The following is a 16983-nucleotide window of genomic DNA, read 5'->3' on the forward strand; positions in this document are numbered from 1 at the left end:
AATTCTCCGTCTCTATATTTCCGTCCTTGGAGTGACTTCCCTGTTAATGATTTGCCCATGACTCCATTTATATAACTTGGTTGGATTCTACGTATTCGTGAGCTTCCCGCTTTTATGTTTTCAGCAATACTTTCGTTGTTTACATGGTCAAATATGAACCCGTAATGCCGAAAGCAGCTATAAAAAGCGCACTTCATTTCTCTTTCTCTCCCTCTCTGTCTGATATAGTCTACCACAAAATGTCTGTAAATCATCAAAGTTTATATAAAATTTCCTTTTTGTTGTAGATGGGAACCATTACATCTGAATACATAGGAAAATGAATAGTGGTTCTCTCGAAATGGTAAATGTGAATCCACGTTCGGAACTGGACCACAGATTCTGAAGAGTCAAAACTATCAAACAACAACGAGCGTAAAATATGGAAGGATATGATTTACTCAGCTTTTTCCACTGTTTTACTGCTAATTATAGGGAGTTATGTAAGAAGTTATGTAAATTATATAACCCTGATCTTTTCGTTAATTTCAGTTATTACAATGATAACGCATTGGCTACAGTCATAAAGAAGATTATACCTTTCTTGACTATTTATTCAGTTTCTCCGTGGAAGATGTTTCCAAATGGAATTCTGGTTTATGTAAATTTCCTTTGTTCTTTACTTCTTTTGCCAGGGAGTCTGATGCTTTTTATCTTCCTGTATTCATTAAAAGAAGTGACGTTTATCCTCGCCCTTGGATTTGCTGTTAACATTAATCCTTAGAAATGCGTTTGAGACTGATGTTCTTTCTCAACGAAGGGTTTGATATGAACGTTTATTCTTGACGCGTTTGCTATTATGGTATATCCTTTGCTGTAACGTTTATCTTAAGACGTAAACATAGGCGAAGTTCATATCCTTTTACATTTATCTTGCACCACCTGACATTTCAGCTGCTATATTATTAGAATTAAAAACTGTGGCAACAAGACAACGATGAATATCTCCTTTGTGAAAGCCAAGAGAACATCGCTAACAATATCATTTCTCTATATGTTAATGACTTGTGGGCCACAAGTTGGTTAAGCTACAAAATTATCAGTATGCAACTGACGTGATATAAGAAAGAAAACTGCATTAAACGGGAAGCTTAAGAAAGGCTTCTGAAGATGACAACGCAGAGCTTGGAGACTTAAACCGGCAGCCGGAATATCACAAGAGGAAGAGACAGATTGAAAGAGAAAAACATTGTGTCATGAAGTTTCCAAAGACACTCCAATTCTCAGAGAAAATAGATACGCAAAGTCTGAATAAAAGAGGAAGAAATATGAAATTTTATGTCAATGGAGGATCTAAAAACCATAGTCAATTTTTACTAGCTCAAGTTACCGCTGGCATTTGATAATAATTCAGATTACTATTGTTGTAATTCTGTTCAGATACGTGTGAAAGACTAACTGCTGCGAATTATATAAAACAAAATACTTGCCAGGCTGCTGCTGCAAACAGAGTGTCGCTTTTATAGTATCAGGTTAATACTAGTCAGTTTGCTAGGAATGGAATAGTTTGCCTAGAGCAGTTGTGGAGTCTTCTAATCTCTAAATGTTTAAGAAAGGAGTAAATTTATTCCTGCTTTCTGCTGACGTTTCGTAAATTCAGGTGTATCGGTAATTTATTGTTTTCCCTCATAGTCATTTATTTATCACATTTTCCTTTAACTTGTCTCTATTTCCGGGCTGATTTGCCTTTGGAGTTCTCCTGGGCTTGTTGTGTTTTGACTCTGTTTGAAAGAGGTTTCAGCTGAAGGTTTAAAGAAAGAAAAGAGACAGCAATCAACACTGTAGGCCTACGCTGTATTTTTTTGCTGAAAACTCCACGTACTGCTCAGTAGTTATTCCCCTTAAAAAATATTCTAATTATTTCAAATTAATTCGTTGTTCCATATAATCATTTAGTAATTAATTACTGTAGATTATCTGAGTAGTTTTCCTTGTTCATTTTCTCATCTTGAACACTTTCAGTGTATTTGCTATTTCCTCACACATTTCCTTCCTTTACCTTTTGTAATTTTTCTTCCTTTATCTGTCAAATGTTCCACCTTCTCTCAGATTTCCTCCTTTCACCTGCCCCATGAAAAAGGCGAAGAAGGTAACCTTTCACATGTTCGGCTCTATTCTGATCACGAGAGTTCTTCATTTTTTGGCGCCTTGCGACGACCTTATTATTCCGTCCACGTACGCAACTACGCATACGTGTCCCTGTACCTGTGTACAGCGAAGTATTTGGAATAAACTAATCATAAAAAAAACAGACCTTTTTTTTCTCTCTCTCTGGGGTAAATAAAGGGAGTTCGAGTGAGAGAAAAAAGGAAGAGAAAACGTCATAATGTATCTTTCTCATAAAAAAGTCCTTGGTAAGTTTTAGCTGTCCTGGTTAAATCTTTTGCTCTAAAATGAAGATGTACAATGGAGGTAAAGAAATGATTAAAACAAAAAATGAAACGAAAGCTTTTTTTGTTTTTTCTTAATATACAATATCTAAAACATTAGCTTTGCTACATAACTGATGGCTGAAGATGATGAAAGCGCTATTGCGAAAGAATTACAAGAATTAAAATGAACAAGCTTAGCTATAAGCTTTACTTAGGTAATTGGAAATTTACATCTGAGCATATACACTATTTTAGTTTTCTAATGCTCAGTTCATACTTTGCTCTCACTGTGTTTACGTACAAATTACTTAATGACTATTAACACTCGGCAATACATGGTGTTACCTTCGAATGCAGGCGTTTTTATTCTTGGAGATGGACCACTACGTATCTATTACTTCGGGAAACTGAACGGTGTACTTAATATTTCCTATGTTTGCAGAGATTCTGGTTTTAATAACATGTAGCAAGGAGATGTGTTTAACAGTTATTAGCGTAAAGCTCAGTCTAGTTGTCAGTAGCCTCAAGAAATCTTTAACTCTTAAACAAAATGAAGGGAAATGGTGTCTCTTTTATTCTAACATTGGTAATAATCAAAAAGACCCTCAATATAAGGCATTCTGTTTTCCCGTCTCTAAGACCGATCTCAGAATGATTAATCAGCTGACACCTTTATTATCTGCGCATCGAGAATGGCCTCGTAATACTGCCTTTGTAAATAAACAAAAATAAGACGTAGCGAGTTATTATTCACCCACCCCCCTCCTTTTTTTTTGTCGTGCAGAATTATTAAGACCGATGCTCCAAATCCTGAGAGCTATCAAAAAGAATCTCTCCTTAAATAAAGACAGATCATAAATGCTCCGCTGTTTATGTTTTCCATGTCGCTGAGTTTGTTCTTGTTACACTTTGATTGGTAAACAGCTTTCGATGAAGCTGTATTCGTTCATTTTCATTTTATTAATTTCCGCTAATATAATTAATTATTCTGTTGGTCTTATCTTTTGTTTGGGTTTGTGTCCAACTTCAGTTTTATCCACTTTGATTGTATTCCTTCCTTAACTCCCGGGAATTTTTAACACTCCCCGCTACAACGTATTGATATTCACTTCTCACCGACCTCCTCGAGATAGTTCAACTACAAACCACCCATAACAAGAGAGGAAATAAAAACAAAAAGGAGGAAAGGGAATTATTACTCCTGGCGAGGAGGATTCAATGAAGGAAGCGCAGGAAAAGGTTCAGTTATGCACGGGAAGGGGCCAGGCCATCATTAGTGGAAGGGATAAATTAGGGAAGTGACAGGAATGTTCATTCTATGTAGACGGAATATTCGAGGGGATTTTCACATTTGCTGGTGCTTCGCATGTATCTTCCATTTATAATGGAATGCGCTCATCTACTCACGTTCCAAAGGACTGGATTATGCTCATTAAGGTGAAGTAGTTATTTTGTAGTAATTAGTGTATATTTTTAGCGAGGGTCATAACTCTTTGCAGTCATATGTATCTTATTGTTTCTTTTAAGTGTTTAGTGTCTACCTCCTGTTTTGTTGGGCACTTTGTATTTAAGCTACACACATACATATAATTATATACATACACATACGTCATATATATAAAAGGGAATACTTGCGTGTTTGTAAGTGTGTATGTCCACATGTTTGTGCGCTATAGAAATCCTCACCGCTACACCGATCTGGACAAAATTTGGCACGTGGCCGTCATTTTACCCAACTCAGATAGTAGGGTAGGTGTCAAAACCGTGTCCCATTCCCCTTCCCCCATCCCCCTTCCCTTTGTAACTTATGTAGTAACTGCTTGACCGATCTAGACAAAATCTGGCACGTGGCCATCATTTGACCCAACTCAGATAACAGAGTAGGTGTCTAACCCATACCCCCTCCCCTTTGTAACTTGTGGTAACCGCTTTACCGATCTAGGCAAAATTGAAAAGTGGCCATCATTTGACCCAACTTACATAACAGGGTAGGTTTCAAATCCGTACTCCTTTTCCCTTTCCCTTCCCCCTTCCCTTTGTAACTCATGTGGTAACCGCTCACCCATCTAGTCAAAATCTGGCACGTGGCCATCATTTGACCCAACTTAAATAATAGGGTAGGTTTCAAATCTGTAATCCCTACTCCTTCCCCTTCCCTAATCCCCCTTCTCTTTGTAACTTATGTGGTAAACGTTTGACCAATCTAGACAATTTGGCACGTAGCCATCGTTTGAACCAATTTAGATAGAGGGTAGTTTTCAGATCAGTGCCCCCTTCCCCTTCCTCCATCCTCCTTCCTTTTGTAACTTATGTGGTAACCGTTTGATTAATCTAGACAAAATTTGGCACGTGGCCATCATTTGACCCAGTTTATATAATAAGGTAGGTTTCAAATCCGTACCCCCTTCCCTTTGTAACTTATGTGGTAACCACTTTCCCAATCTAGAAAAAATTTGGCATGTGGCCATCATTTGACCCAACTTAGGTAATAGGGTAGGTTTAAAATCTGTACCCCTTCCCCTTCCCCAATCCCCCTTCCCTTTGTAACTTATGTGGTAAATAAACTCTACAGGTTTATCATACCCCATTTCGTGTACTCGAAACCATAGAAATATATTACTGAAAATGCTTTTCTTTCCTGTGAGTAATAATTCTGGGTATGTGTTTAGGTTTAGTGGGGGGTGTGTGTTTAGGTTTAGTGGGAATGTGTTTAGGTTTAGCAGGGGGTGTGTTCAGGTTTAAAGGAGTATGCTTAGGTTTAGTTTGGGTGTTCCAGTTTAGAGGGGGGGCTTGTGTTTAGGTTTAGTTGGGGGCAAATGGGAGTAACCACAGTAATATCTGGATAAAATGGACAGTCACCACAGTATTACCTGGATAAAAGGGACAGTCAGCACAGTAATACCTGGATAAAAGTGACAGTTGCCACAGTAATGTCTGGATAAAATAGAGTCACCGCAGTATATCTGGATAAAACGGCCAGTGAACACAGTAATACCTGGATAAATGGGACAGTCAGCACAGTAATCCTTAGATAAAATGGACAGACAGTACAGTAATACCTGGATAAAACGAACAGTCAGCACAGTAATACCGCCTGGATAAAAGGGACAGTCAGCACAGTAATACCTTAATAAACGGGGCAGCCACCACAGAAATATCTGGATAAATGGGACAGACACCACAGTAATACCTGGATAAAATGGACAGTCACGACAGTAATACCTGAATAAAAGGGACAGTCTGCACAAAAATACATGGATTAAAGGGACAGACAGGACAGTATTGTCCGGATAAATGGGACAGTCAGCACACAATACATGAGGGACAGTCACCACAGTAAAATGGATAAAATGGACAGTTACCACAGTAATACTTGGATGAAAGGGACAGTCACCAAAGTAATGCCCGGATAAAAGGGACAGCCAGCACAGAAATACCTGAGTAAAAGGGACAGTCAGGACAGTAATGACTGGATAAATGGGTCAGTCAACACAGTAATACCTGGATAAATGGGAAAGTCAGCAGAATAATAACTGGATAAAAGGGACAGTCACCACAGTAATATCTGGATTAATGGGACAGTCATTACAGTAATACCTGGATACAAGGGACAGTCAGTACAGTAATACCTGTATAAATGGGACAGTCAGTACAGTCATACCTGGATAAAAGGGATAGTCACCACAGTAAGACCTGGATAAATAGGACATTCACCACTGTAATATATGGATAAATGGGACAGTCGGCAAAGTAATATTTGGATAAGAGGGAAAGTTAGTACAATAATTTCTGGATAAAAGGTATAGTCAACACAGTAATACACGGATAAAAGGGACAATCAGCACAGTAATATTTGGATAAAAGGGACAGTCAACACAATAATTCCTGGATAAAAGGAACCGTCAGTACAAGGAGGTGCAGGAAAATTTTTTCTGAGTTCTTCAGAGTTCTCCCAGGCAGCGCTGGGTTGGTCAGCTAGTATATATGTATACATGTATGTAAATATTTACGTATATAATATAATATAATATATATATATATATATATATATATATATATATATATAATATATATATATATATATATATATATATTATTAAAAATATACATACATACAAACATATGTATACATAACACACACACACACATATTTATATATGTATATATATACAGTATATATATATATATATATATATATATATATATATATATATATATATATATATATATATATATATATATATATATATATATTCAGCTTACATCACATACAAGTAAAAATGGCCTTGCCTTTGTGTTCCCTTACACTGTCATGTTAGGCGATTATAGCCCGTTTAAAGGCGATTTCAAATTCCCGTAACATTAAAGTCCACAAGATTTACGGACCCTCCTTCTATTAACCTCCTTCCTATACTCGCGGTTCTTCCCTTCCCCGTTTTGCATCCTAATTCCCCTTTTCCATCCTAAATTATTTATTTTCATTTATCTTCGTTCTTTCTTAACAATTCCTTTTAATTTCGAATCTTTTATTGGTTTAACCCGTTCCGATTTTTTATTTTCCTCAAATCTAGGCTGTATAATAGCTTGGATAATGACAAGACTCATTACTGATATGTATGCATGATTTTGATACCAGAATTGTATTTTTTGCAAATGATTTATGATGTTTGATTCCAGTTCTACAATTTATTGTATGTCGTGTGGGGCTCATTTAAATTTAATTTATGGTCTATGGTTAATTCTATTGTGTATAAATTTAAGTTTATTACTTACTACATCTTTTTCACGTTTTTTTTTTCATTATTTGTCATATTGTACAAGTTTTATCAGAACAACCGTAAGTGTTTTGAAATTCCAAATGGCCCATAATGTTACGAGAGCAGCTGTTAACAATAGGGTCATTATCACTAGCATAAAAATGTCTAGCTTCCACTCCCTGATAGTCTCATAAACACAAGGACGAGCATTTAGGCGAAGTACCATTAAGAGGAGTCCTTTTTATTGTACATTTATTTAGGGATTTTTGGGGGGCTAGAAAAAACGAAAAGACAAACACTGATTCTGAACCTCTTCGAATACATTAGCTAAGGCAAAAATGTATTAATTGGTAAAGTTGAAGCTTGACGTAAGAAAGAAAAGCAGAAAATAATAGGACATTTACGCTCAGTTTATTAAGAGAGTGAAAGGACACATTTAATTAACATTTTTGGGTTAGACGTAAAGGTTCCCCTTTCATCTTTTAACTGAGAAGTTAGTCTAACTCTTTTTTTTTTTTTGTCTATTTTTCCGAAACTAAATGGAGAGTCAAGGGCTGTACATTTTGTTAACTTTCACTACAATGTATTTCGATTCCCTATAGGGAACTGTTTCGTTTTTATCCGTGGATTACATCTTAGCTTCAACAACGAGTGATTTCTGGCATTCTCTATAAATCTTTGTACGTCTCTTAGTTCTCATAAATATTCCTTAATTTTTTTAATTGCCTTCGTCTGTAATTTGGTATATCATTTCCATACAGAGTAATTTACCAAACCGCTTATTTAATTGGAAACATTTATTGGTCAAATTCACCTTTCTTTTGTCTAAATATCTTTATATTAAAGTATTTATTACTTTCTCCTATTTTGAACTGCGTTTCCCTTTCCATTTAGATTTTTGTCTTTGTCACAGAGAGACTTCTGCTTTGTGAAGCGGAACTTGGCAATCTAATTCTATTTCTAAAATGTCATGTGTGAAAGCTTATGGATAAACTATAATGATAGTAATTCTTTTCTTCTCCTAATACTCTTCTCAATATTATTGTCTTTTAAAATGTTCATAGTCTCGGATCACAATCCCAGAATAGCCACAAGGAAACAATGGGTCTGTCCTATGCTTTATTCCTCTTATACAATTTGTTTTCTCTCTTGCTCTCTCTACTTCAGATTAGTTTAGTCTCACTTAGAGAGGGGCGACTGGTTCTTTTCAACCCCCACTTACTATAGCCAACAATTCCTTATCTCTCTTTAGCTTTTCCCCTTTATCCTTGACCCTTAAACCTCCTCTTCTCTTTTCGTCATTCGAAAGTGAAATACCAATCCAGTATATGATCAAAACTCATATAAAATTTTGGTTATTAATTGCTAATATTAATGGTATTGTTTCTTCTCCAGCTACGTAATATCTTACTTGTCATTCACCACATGCTTTATCAGAATTGACAGAGCGAGAGTCAACTAATCTGATTAGCTTCATATCTCCTCAACCGTACAAATCTCCTAGATAGATGTACTCTCTCTTTCTGTGTGCGTGTGTGTGTGTGTGTGTGTGCTCATGGTCCTGTACTAAGTCTCAGTTCACAAATGAGTACCGTGAGAATAGTTCTAAGCGGTAAATTATGAACATGGTTGTTAATCGAGTACAGTTGGTTGCAGCGGGGTGGAGAAAGAGATTAAGAAGAGATATTAAAAAGCATCACGGCGACCCCATATAAAAATGGGAACAAGCTGGGAAGAAGAAGAAGATTAAAAAGGAGGCGTGTGATAAGGCCTTTGTGAAATTGTGTATCACATCATGAAAAGGGCGGAGGGGTATGTGGTGGTGGTCGCAGAGAGGCTTCACAAGACATGGGTGAAGTTATACATCAGGTATTACCGAGATCTTGTTGGTTTTGCTCGTGAAGTACCGTCAGTATCGTATAAACCTGATCGTTTGAATACTAAAACAAATAAAAAAGTGTGTAATGATATATGCCCTTACATGAGAACACCTATTGTCTATCTATTCTGTCATCTAAGCTTTTTTTTTTATATCCAAAATTATAATTTCAGCTCCCTGATTCTTTGCGTCATCATCCTATCTACAATCCTAGTTTCCTAAATCTCCCATTTTTGGACTCTTTGCATTCCTTCATAGAATATGTAGACTCAATGTTCTAATCTGTAAAGATGATTTGGAGAGATTTGAAGAATAAAAGTTTAAAGTGAAACAACAACAAAATCAAACATGAAACTTGTACTGTTATTTACAAACAAACGAACTCTTCGTCAAGGGAAGATATATATCAGAGAAGTGACAGAAACGTATCACGCGGCAAAATTTGTAGTAAACTTTTAGATATCGTGAAAGTGCCTTTCGCGAGGGAATGCAAGGCAAAGTTTCTATTATTTTTATTACTTTCTCTAGACAGAACGATATTCCTTTTCAGGCAACGGAAATGCTGAAAACATTGTCTAAAAAACCATTAAAAGGATTTCAACGTCAGCGTGTCAGATCTCTTTATGTGATGCTTTTGAGCCACTGTTTTTTAAAATATTCTTCATCGGAGTACTTTACCGATAGAAAAGTATATGTTGATCTAAGTGGAATTCGAATCTCTTTCATATCACTTATTGTTCAGTCATAACGATACACTGGAAATAAGTATCGTTCACTAGTAAATTTTTTTTCTGCACGCTATAGGCCTAGTTTCATTAAAATCTTCCATAAGACTCACATTCCTTATCACATATCTCCTTCATTTTTATCTAACTGCCTTATAATTCGTTTTTTTTTATTCTTACCAATCTCTCGCTTTTCACTTCATTTCAGAAACCATATTAAATTTTACTATAGTCTTAATTCATAACCAAAATTCTACCGGAAATGTATACTGTAATTGTAGAGAGCAAATGATTAGAACGTCTACGAACAATAATAAGTAAAAGAAAACTTGCAGTGACAACACTCCGTAGTGGTGGGATATATCTGGTAAGGGCTGATAGTCAATGTATTTTGAATCCTGGCAAAATAACAAATTTTAAAAGATCGTCAGTGCTTGTAAACAATAGCTTTGTTAATTTTGACAACCTACGAATGTCGTAGATCTTTTTGAAATTGTACAGAAGGTCTATATAATATTTTCTCTTTACATATGAGATCCAATCCTCACTTCTTCCTAACTATGGATACTTATTCCTAAACTTATGTGTTACGAATCCTCCCAAATATTAAGTTATTAGGGAGGATTTTGGTTTTCTCTCCGTTAAATTTCTCATGACTCTTCCTCATTCTTAATCTCATCGGTTACAGGTACGAGACGTTTCAAGAGATGTGCAGAAAGGTTAAATATAAAGGGTGCAACACGAGTTTGCCCAAATGTTTTGGGAAATGAAAGAAAAAGTCATTCTGAGCAGAAAATGTTCTATAACCATATGCATTTTAAAGCTTCGTTTGTGGGTGAGGGAGAATTTTAAAATAACCGTTATCATTCATGCGATGGAGGTTGGTAAAAGGAGGTCGAAGCAGTCTGGGGTGTACGGGGCATAGACAAGGAGGATGGAGCGATTAGGCCGATGTGAAGAAAGTATCCCCCAATCAAATGTATTATTTAGATTTTGAAAAAAAATGCATGCATTATTTAAACCCTTTCCCTCCCTATCAGTGGTATTCACTGGACATCATAAAATAAAAGTAAACCTAATTGAATCCCCCCTCCATAAAAGGTAGACTTATTCATTAGACACCTATCAAAGATTTCGAATGTATTTTAAAAATCTCCATCTAAAGTATTCATCAGACACCAGCCATTGGCGTAGACCTAGCCATGATTCCTGGTTCAACAATTCCGTGACGAGGCGGCAGGACAGAGCGCTCTAGGATTCGACGATCACAAATGAATGCTGCTCAGCAACATTTACACTACTTACTTGATACGTAAAGCCATACGTTACCGCTGTTAGCTAATCGTTGAAATTAGGTTACTTGAAAGAAAGAGAATCATAATTAAAAGACTATTAATCCACTTGCCTCATTCACTTTATACCCAAACCCCACCCCCCCCCCCAACATCCCAGGCTACTCCGACCACCTCCCGTTACCAACCTCCATCACATGAAAGCAGCGCTATTGATAACGGTTATTTTAAAATTCCCCTCACCGACAAACGTACCCTTAAAATGCATATGTTTATAGACGATTTTTTGGTCAGAATGACCTTTTCTTTTATTTTTCAAAATATTTACATAAACTCGTATTACACCCTGCATACATGTATTTTATTATTTTGACATTCCTTACAATGAAAGTTGCAAAAAGGCCTATTCATATGAATGAAAAAAATAAGAGTAAACTTCCTGTGTGGTCGTGTATACACACAAACACACACATCTATATATATGTATATATATATATATATATATATATATATATATATATATATATATATATATATATATATATATAATTAACTATCATTTTCATCTTCCTAACTCCCTGATATAAGTAGGCTTATTCATATGCAAGAAAATCCCTAGTAATCTCTCTCTCATAATCTCCCCCTTCCTTTACCAAACAAATAACGGGCTATTACATACACATGAAAACAATTCTAATAAAATTTTGCCCTCTCTCCCATTTTCATATTGACTAGCATTTTCTCTGTACAGTTATTCTCGACAAACATAGGTCTAGGCCTAATTCCACTTTTGTCAATCATAAACCAGTGAACATGGTTTATTTGCATTAGGAATAGCATGGAAGGTATTACTTACTGTACATGCTCTTTAATTGCTAGAATTATCCTTATATATAAACCTATGGTTCATTCAGTTATGCAAAACGCTCTCTTCTCATCTCTCTCTCCATCTCGAAAACCTGTCCCCTTCCTTTGCCCGACAAAAAAATAAGCCCATTTCATGCAGATCAAAATAATTTTAATAAAATGTTCCTGTCTCTCTCTCGTGTTGACTAGTATATCCCCTTGGCAATTATTCTTAACTACACAGGTCTAGGCATAATTTCAATCTTATCACTCTTAACCAATCAATTATGGTTTACTTGCATGAGGAATTGAACGGCAGATATATTTATGCACTTTAATTGATAGAAGTATTCATATAAGCCTATATATAGTTAATATATTTATCCATAATTTTAAATGTAACAGGTAGACTAAACCAAACTAGAGTAAAGATGCTACATACCTGAATCAACAGTGGTACTATCATGCAGAGGTAAACGTTGGTTCGGTATGGCAACACCTTCAGTTTTCTTGCACTTGCACGGCAGTAGTTAAGCAATTCATGCCTGAGGTTCCTTGCATAATCGCTTTGTTGAAAAGGAACCTAACACATTTGCGTTTTTGGTGTTTATATGGTCACTTCTGCAGATGTTCTTCCACTTCCTACACATCTCGGGATCTTTAGGGAAACGGTAAAAGCCAACCTTTTCACTTCCAACATTGTCCATTTCTGTGTTACAGCATCCATAAATAGCACATATCACCATGGCAATAACGTAATCAGTTCCAAAAACCTCAAGAATTGTCACAAGTTCATGTAAACTCCCGCCTAACTGTTGCCACATGCAACCGATGAGAGCACCGTGTGGCGTCATGCGCGGCAGCGCGGGAGAGTTGAAAAATCGACCTCTGCGTAACTCACCGAATCTTCGTACATCCTCTTTACAAACTATCTAACGTGCGTATGAGCTATAGTAAGTAAAATCATGTGCAAAGGAGATAAATACAATTATGGATAGGAAATTTTATTAAATAAACTTTTCAGTAAAAATATGATAATTGAAACTGACGATTAGAGAGAGAGAAAACTTCGAGAAATTGTCATGAGATGAACCAATGTTGAATATTGTTCTTTTTTTTTTTTTTAAGAATCGTATCTTAAAAATTTAGTCGTCTTTTTTCGCTACTCTCGTCTTGCTTATTAAACATTCACAATTTAAATAAGTTTTACATTTTCTGTTCTCTTCCTTCTTCTCATGGAACAAATTAAGAGCGGAAGTGTACGGTGAAAATTGTGTTTTGGGTGTCAGGTGTCAATTTTTTTATTTGGTGGGCAAAACATGTTAGCAGTACCAGACGTATGAAATTTTTAAATTCTCCTGCCTCTAAAGCAATAAAAATGGGTAGTAAATAAGGGTAACTCATGTGGCATGAGGTATCGCGTGACATGCTGAATGTATGAGGACCATATATTTTCCATTCAATCAATTCTTCATACTTTTTTTTTTATATTTTTCGACACGATAAGTTTTACCGGCAATGAGGGGAACAAACACTGTAATTGTATACCTAGCAGTACTCCCTTATTAGTGTGTGTGTAAAGTGATACGCTTTCGTCTCTATCCCGTACACTCGTTATTTACGTGATTTATTTGGTTTTTGTGTGCTTATTCGGTCCCCGTGCTTCGTGTTGGTGCTTATTAAGGTTTCTGTAACCTAGGAGACCACATGCAGCACTAGTGAAACCAAAACAAAGGCGCCAAAAGCAAGTGGAAACACGTACTGCATCTCCTCGACCCATAGAAGTTATGCACTTGTTTATGATGGAGATCGTGGCAGTGATGGAGAAAGACATGTGGCTCCCAAACGGAAGTCTTCAGCTGTTTTGCATATTTAACACAGCTGTTTTGCACCTTTTAATGAAAAAGCGGATTGGTGCAGCTTTGCAAGACATGCAGGTGCTAGGCCTATATGGTGCAAGTGTGGAGTTACAGGTTGTGTGCTTTACAGCAGAGTTGCTTCTGACTGCAGCCATTCCTTTGTGGGCGGGAATTGTGGGAAAGTGATCTCGAAAGAAGTAAAAGCTTAAAAGGAAAACGAGTAAAGGAGGAAGAGCTACGGGAAACAACACTTTAGGATAACCATTCACAGCTGACAATGGTGCAGTGAGTATTATGACATGGATATCTTTTTTTAGTTTAGACCTATGTGTTCTCTGTAAGGGCATTAGAAACGAATTATTTTCGAATGTAAGTAACCATTTATACATTGAAAATGTGCTTCCCTGTGTATATTATTTACGTCTCAGTGCTTCCCTAGCTTCATTCGCAATTTTCTCAATATTAGGCTAGTTGTTGAGAAAAATGAGTGCACTTCGAGCTAATTAATTTTTTTTTTATTCTAGTTGGATTTAGAAATTTAAATAATCATTAGAGTCTACATACTGTTTAAACAAGTTTTCATAGAGGATTTTCAGTTTGGTTTCAGTTTCTTATATTTAAATTTTCCTTTTAGTTTTTAAATCTGATATAGGTTGATAAATTTTTTAAAATTTGAAATAAAAGGTATTATTATGGAACACTGAGTATTCGACAGGCAAATGATGTATATTTCAAAAACTGTTTAACCAACTAGTCTGAAATATTATTTACAAGTTTTTTTAAATACCACAAATACATATAAAAACTTGAATGGTAAATAATGGGTAATAACGGACGCACATGTAAAGTAAACCGGTGTTTGGTCTCGTCCATGGCTCTCCTATTTCGTGTATATTACGTGTATATTACGGGTCTTAAGGTTTTTTTTTTTTACTCAACAAACTTCTCCAATAACGCAACAGAAAGAGAAACTTCCATTTCCGTGTAATTAGGTTAATAGTTCCTCGTCTGAAGACATGTAGGCGTATGAACGTGTATGGGATTGCCAGTGAAAATTAGGCGTTGTATTCGGATGAAAATGAGCCCAAATATCCACACATTATGCTGGAAAGGCTTAGATTTTTATATGATGGTTATCATGTAGGCCTACTCTCCTTACTTGTGTAACCTCAACTTTGAAGCGAAAATCTTGCGTAAAAAGATTATTGCTTACACTATAATCCATAGTCTTAATCATGATTAATACCCCATCATCAAATAGTGTATTTATTCCTTTAAACATAGCAATTGTTATTTTTGCACCACGGATGCACAGAATAAGCACATCGCTTTGCTTCATCAGATATCCATGATCCAAGCTTTTCAATATTTCTTGCTAAGGTCGGATGAAAAATATGTAAAGAGCAGAAAGGGAAGGAAAAGGGTATTAAAAAACGATGAGAAGGTCTATGAAAGACTGATTCTTGGATTGCCGTTATGTTTTGTGAACTGACATAATGGGTGTCGGAAAGCAATGGAGGCATTCCAGGTGACATTCGAATTAGCGAGAAATTTCCTAAACTTGTACAGCACTTGACATAAACCGTCACTAAGGATCATGCTCTTAGAAGCAGGAATTTTATTTACTAAATAATCTGTAACGTAGTTTGTCAAGCGATAAAACGTTGGTTATTCGAAAGGAAAAGTCTCAAAGAAAAATGATTCTTACGAACCTCAGTACCAGTTTATAAATTATTTATATATAAAAGTAAAATGTCTTCAGGCTCACAGAAAAGGGAATCTTATTTAATAGAAACAAATAAAAAAACGTAGTTTGTCGAGTGATAATACTTGGGTTATTTCAAAGAATAATTTCCAAAGAAAAAGGAATACTATCTGTTGATAAATAATAATAGTGAAATAATATGGTCTACAGGAAACTGTAAAACCTGAAACTGTGAGAGGAAGATTAACATACGGGAGGTGGGGAGAATCTACGAGGCCAAGCGTGGCTGTGGAGAGACGATTTTATCGGCAGAAAAAAAAAGTCCGAAGGAAATTGGATTAGAATAAGAAAGTGCGAGAGGAAGGAAATACTGTATTGCCAACACAAATATTGATTTTCTGGTTTTGAAAAGGTTGCCAGAAATTGTTAGGCGATAGCAATGTGGAAAATGTATTCAACAATGATTGATAATAAAAATTAAATAGTTTATTTTGAATCAAGATATTTTAAAGAGGGAATGGCTGACAGAATTATAGTTGAAAAATATATGGCTAAGCGGATATGCGGGTAAACAGATAGACAGAGCATTCCTTATTCCCTTGATGTTATACTTACCTCTTTCTAGAATTAAAACTATAGATTACTGATTAGCGGTCAAAATGTCTTATAATTTCTAATATAAAATTTGGTTATGGTTGCAAAAGGCATCAAATCCACCTACCAAGCATATATATATATATATATATATATATATATATATATATATATATATATATATATAAATGTGTGTGTGTGTAAGTTTGTAACTTTGTGTGATAAAGAAGTCCGAACTGCTTGACCGACCTGGACAAAATTTGGCACATAGCCATTATTTAAACCAACTCAGATAATAGGGTAGGTTTCAAAACTGTACCACCGCCCCATTTCCCCCATCCCATCCCTCTTCCTCCTTCCCTTTGTAACTTATTTGGTAAATAAACTCAATGTACTCTAGACCTTCTATAGGCCTATATATATAAAAATGGATGTATGTGTGTATGTTCCACATACACTTTGAAACGCATTGAGCAATTTCAACCAAACTTGGTATACGTATGACTTACCACCTGGGAAAGAACACTGTGGGGATAAGACATCACTGGCACCAAACGTGGGTGTGTGGGAAGGGGGTGAAATGTAAAAATTACAGAAAACGACAGAGATTAATGTCTAATACATATTTTTCGAGGTCGCTGAGAAGAATAGTGACACTACCAATAGCCTTTAAGTCCAAGTGCAGCCTTGGTAGGAAGGGGTGGGAAGGTGGTGACATGTAAAAACCGAAACAACAGATATTAGTGTCTAATCCATAGTTTTCGAGGCCTCTGAGAAGAATAGTGACACTCCCGATGCCATTCAAGTCCAAGTTCAGCCCCAATTGGGAGGGGGTGAGAAGGGGTGGAAAGTGGGTGACATGTAAAAGTAATTTAAAATGACAGATGTTAGTGTCTAATCCATAGTTTTCAAAGT

This window comes from Macrobrachium rosenbergii, chromosome 24 (genome assembly GCF_040412425.1).
Source record: "Macrobrachium rosenbergii isolate ZJJX-2024 chromosome 24, ASM4041242v1, whole genome shotgun sequence".
In the NCBI taxonomy this organism is placed as follows: Eukaryota; Metazoa; Arthropoda; class Malacostraca; order Decapoda; family Palaemonidae; genus Macrobrachium; species Macrobrachium rosenbergii.